Source organism: Onychostoma macrolepis, chromosome 04 (genome assembly GCF_012432095.1).
Source record: "Onychostoma macrolepis isolate SWU-2019 chromosome 04, ASM1243209v1, whole genome shotgun sequence".
Taxonomy (NCBI): Eukaryota; Metazoa; Chordata; class Actinopteri; order Cypriniformes; family Cyprinidae; genus Onychostoma; species Onychostoma macrolepis.
Genome location: NC_081158.1, coordinates 17856352 through 17861534, shown reverse-complemented (window position 1 = coordinate 17861534; position 5183 = coordinate 17856352). Strand labels below are relative to the sequence as shown.

The 5183-nt window shown below is 33.6% G+C and overlaps 1 long non-coding RNA gene across 1 annotated transcript; it reads left to right on the top strand.

The window, feature by feature from the left end:
• The first annotated feature begins 242 nt into the window (after positions 1–242).
• LOC131539345 (uncharacterized) lies at positions 243–3737 on the top strand. The gene is made up of 3 exons (XR_009270831.1): positions 243–349; positions 1160–1271; positions 2284–3737. It is a non-coding gene; the product is annotated as an uncharacterized LOC131539345 (long non-coding RNA).
• The last annotated feature ends 1446 nt before the right edge of the window (positions 3738–5183 follow it).

The following is a 5183-nucleotide window of genomic DNA, read 5'->3' as shown; positions in this document are numbered from 1 at the left end:
GTTTCATGTTGACGTCAACATGAAATGGCTTGGGATTCGTTTTAAAAACGACTCGTTTCAATGATTTAGAGTTGACTCTTTCTTTTGAGAGACAATAACTTTATACACGGTGCACTTTCAGATTTAAAACTTTGCAGAATGTTTTCATTCACTTAGAGCTGTGTTACACACTGCATGAAAGGTCATTTTCAAAAACCCATAATAGGGGCACTTTAAATAGTGCTGGTGATGAGTGTGATGATTGATGACAGGTGGCGGTGATTAGTACTCAAGGGAATGGGCTCGACGTCAAGGTGGCCGACCTCCGCTGCAAGTTGCAGGACTATCAGGATGTCTCTCGTGGAAGGAAGTAAGTAGTTCAGGGGTGAGGATGTAGTTTCTTGGCCCAACTTGGTGAAGACCTTTGCACCATGATGTTATGTTTATGTTTTAGTGTCTTCTAACATACAGTATGCACTTTTTGCACCTAATGAAATAGATAAATAAGGGTCTCGTCCACCTGTTATACAGAATAAGATGACCTGACTGACATGTGAAGGGACCAACAGTGATTGTATGTGAAAAAGCAGTATCTCTAAAAGTATCACAATAATAGAAGTTGAACAGGCAACACCAAAGAAAATTCCATACTGCATATGCTCTTTTGCACCAGAGTATCTGTCCATCCATCAGATGTCAAACAAAGCAGATGTTTTGGAGCCAAGTGAATAGTAAATAATGATTAAATGATAACAGAATATCCCTTTAAGCATGTTTATCAATGGTGGAATATATTAAGTGGGAACGAATGCTGAAACATAAGTGGAACAACTGAACTACAACTTCCTCATTGTCTCACCACAGTTTAGGTTTTCTTTACTGTGCTAAGTTACCTTGTGTCATCATGGCAAATTATATGGTTAGTATAATCATACTATAGCCTACTATATAGCATATCTCAACTGCTTCATTTGTATACATGCTTTCATAGACAGATGTGTCCCCATAGTCAAATATGTGCAAATGTTCTGAGGGCTCTTCATTTACATACAGTGCATGTCCTGCACATCCAATATCATATTTACTATAGAATAGTTCATTATATAAATATTGTGTTAATTATTATTGTGATTATTTAAACTCTCACTTTTAAATTTGATTTTCCAATTTTCAATTCCAGTATGGATACACACCTAAAAGGTTCCACCCTTATTGCCTGCAGAAACAAGATACAGTTCAAAGAACTAGATGACCTTTTGTGACACGGGGACAATGTTGTCACACTATAGGAGGTAGGTTGTCTCAATAGGGAATGTCATTAAACCAGCTTTTGAAGGACCATGTGAACTAGGTGGCAACAACCAGTTATAACCCTAGTAAGTATGCTAAGTAATCTGAATAGGAATTCTGTAAATTCATCTTTCTGTCATTCTTAGACAAATTTCAATTCTACATCCTGACAAATTCAAATTCATCTCATAAACTGAAAAAGATTTAAAGTTGAGGATAATTTGAATTTAGCTCAGAGCTGTTGTAATCTAATATAAGAAACAAAAGCATGGTTAATTTGTGGTTACCATCCATGGCTACAAGAACCATGATTTTTGGTTTTATTCGTAGTAAAACTAATGGCTAATTTTTGTAAGGGAACATGGAAACTCAGAGAGAATATTAGATGCAGTGGTTAAATTATTATACCGACATTAAACCAGGGGCCGGATTCACGAAACATTCTTAAGAAGAAATTTCTTCTTAACTGCCATTTTGTTCTTATTTTTTAACTTAAGAAAAAAGTTAAGAAAATTTTTTCCCCAAACATTCTTCTTAAGAATATTCTTATCTTTTTTCTTAAGATTGTTCTTAAGACAAAACTTAAGAAGAATTCAAATTCTTGAAAATAATCTTCTTAAAAATCATCGTAAATAACTTCTTAAATTTAGGACAGCCCCAGACTTGTCTTAAATTCCAAACAGTAAGAATTATTTAATGAATTTATTGGGTTATTTCAAATTATTTGTTGTTATTAACATCAACAACCAAAAAAGTTTTACAGTATTATAAATATGCATGTAAACTCTTTTGTTGTTTTTCTCATTTATTAGTTCCTTGATTGATTATGTATGCATATATGTATGGGTAGACTGTTAGCCCTGTCTGTATTTATAGTCCTAGTGTTTTTTTTTTTTTTTTTCCAGGCTGTTATGTTGGTTTGCTTAGTTGTTTTTATGTTATTTCGTACCTGGACATGCCTTGTATCCATTTCTTTGTTTATTTTGGTACTCTTATTTCCTTATTAAATCTCAGCTATTCAACTGGATCCAAGCCTCGCTAGTCTCTGAGTTCACCCAGTGTAGCAGAGGACCTGACCAAGCATGGATCCAGCAATACGCTTTATCAAACTCTCACAGGTGAATGTTCCCTGATGCTCCACACTAGAGAGTTTCTGGACATTGCTAATTTAACAAACTTTCCGGATTTTGCTGTCATAGATCTCATTTGGACAGGACTAACCAATCTCACAATTTTAGTCAAAGGACTAAAGTCACAACTTCAATCACACTTATACCCACTAATGGTCCTTGAGGGAGCCTTTGTCAGTATATGGACCTAGCCCTCGAGCTAAGCGGATCTCCCTTCACTGTGGGAGTGGTGGAGAAAGAACCGGCGACTAACCCACGGGAAACCCCAAACACGGACCTTGGTCTACCACTGATCTCAGTGCGTGTCCCCAAGTCCAGTGGTCCCAGTGCTTCGAGGATGTTTTTCTTTGGTTCCTGGACTTCCCTTGTATCTGTTTCTTTGCTTATCTTCCTTCTTTTGTTTCCTTATTAAACCCTATTTTGCAAATGTAAGCTCGCTTGTCTCTGAGTTCACCCAACGTAACACTCTTATGTTTATTTTTCTGGCATCTATAAAGCCCTGTACTGTATATGACAGTTAGATTTCTTACTGGGGCCATCTAGGGGCCAGTAAACCTTATCACAGTTCACTACAGTAAACTTGCAAAGTCTGAGAAGTGCTTATTGCACACACAGTATTCTTCTTATTGTCACTGTATTGTTGTTCATTGTTACATAAAGTCATTTTTATTTTATTTCTGGCAGACAAATGCTGTTGTTCGAATAGCTAATTCAATCTCTAAAGACAAGAAATATGTATTATTGTATGTATTATTGTTTTATAATATGTATTTTTAGCTTGAGAAGAGAGAGACTTACGTACCTTATTCAATACCTCTCCTCATCCCTATCTAATCATTGTTGTCTTTTTTCCTCCAATCACACTGATACACAAAAGGAGGCCATTCGCCAAGCTATCTCCATGGAAACAAGAGAGATGGTTTGGGAAAGCCCACTTCAGAGCATCCTTTACATTTGTGTGATCTGGACCCTGATTACAAATGAACCAGGCTTAAACAAAACAAAAAAAAAACAAACAAAACGAAAGAAAGAAAAAGTTCAAGGCCTGATGTGTAACCTACACAACACTTTAGAAGGGCTTCAGGAGAGAAGACAGAGCCATTTTTCTTGGGGTTTCCTGGGACAGCCTGATTTGAGGTCCATGGGGGAGGATGAGGGGTCTGACAGTAAACAATTACAAGTGTCTTTTTATGTGTTCTCAGTTCATTTCACCTTTGGAGTCACCAGCAAATAATGAAAAATGAGAGGTTTACACAGCAGGATGACAGCCACATCATTGTTCAATTGTGTGTCTAGGTTTGGGCATGTAGAGAGACTGGCATTCAATAAAGACCGTCATGGAATGACAATGAGAAACTTGGCTCTTGCAAAAAAAGTGTAACTATTAACTAAAGACATTTCAACTGTTATAAGGTCAAATAAAAACTTGAAATGTAAATTTTATATTTATTTTGCTACTTTCTAAATGCCTATATGCATTGTTTTTTTTTTTTTTTATCCTGATCCGAAAGACAACTATGCACACACATGCATACAAGATATATATAATTTCTTGAAATATAAATTTTTTTATTTAAATATATTATTTATTTCAATATATTGAATTAAATTAGAAGTGTTTGCTATATAAAGATATTACATCTTTTCTTTACTTTTTTGTTAAAAAGTTTCTTTAAAAAAACCCCAATAATAATAATAATATAAACAATTATTATTGTTATTATTATATTCTTTAAAACATTTACACAGAAGTTTGTCAAGACAAAATATGGTAGTTTTATATAACAAGTATATAAACATATGATTTATATTATGTAGAATTAAAATAAACATGTTTAATAAAAATATTACCTTTCTCTCAACTTTTTCATTAAAAATAAGGGTAACACTTTACAATAAGGTTCATTAGTTAAACATTAGTTAATGTATTAACTAACATGAACTAACCATGAGCAATACATTTGTTACTGTATTTACTAATCTTCGCTAACGTTAGTTAATAAAAATACAGATGTTCATTGTTAGTTCATGTTAGTTCTGATGCATTACCTAATGTTAACAAGATTTTAATAATGTATTATTAAATGTTGAAATTAACATTAACAAAGATTAATAAACGCTGTATAAGTGCAGTTCATTATTAGTTCATGTTAACTAATGTAGTTAACTAATGAACCTTATTGTAAAGTGTTACCAAAATAAGTTATTTATTTAAAAACATAATCATAATAACGATTATTATTATTATTTCAGTACATTCAAATTGCTGTTTATAATTGCTGCAATTCTGCATCATTTTAGCTTAAAATTTACTTCAATTCAGAAATGGAATTGGAATGTGAAAGATATCCTCAATTCAGTTCAGAATGGTGTTTGAAAATGAAATAATTTTCAGTGAAAAAGTCATGGAGTCCATTCCATGTCCATTCTGTCACAGAGGGAGTTTTGGTTCCTTGCCGCTGTCGCCTCTGGCTTGCTCAGTTGGGGACACTTCATTTCTAGCGATTATTGTCGATTTGATTGCACAGATACTATTTAAACTAAACTGAGCTAGACAATGACATCTCTGAATTCAATAATGAAATGCCTTTAACTGAAAATTGAGTGTTTAATCTTATCATTATACATTACTGACACTCTATCCTCCAATTTTATACTGTTAAGTGCTTTGACACAATCTGTATTATTAAAAGCGCTATATAAATAAAGGTGACTTGACTTGAAAGTTTTTTCAACAGTACAATATGCAAAAGTGTTGCAATTCATTCAACAAAGAACTCAAGA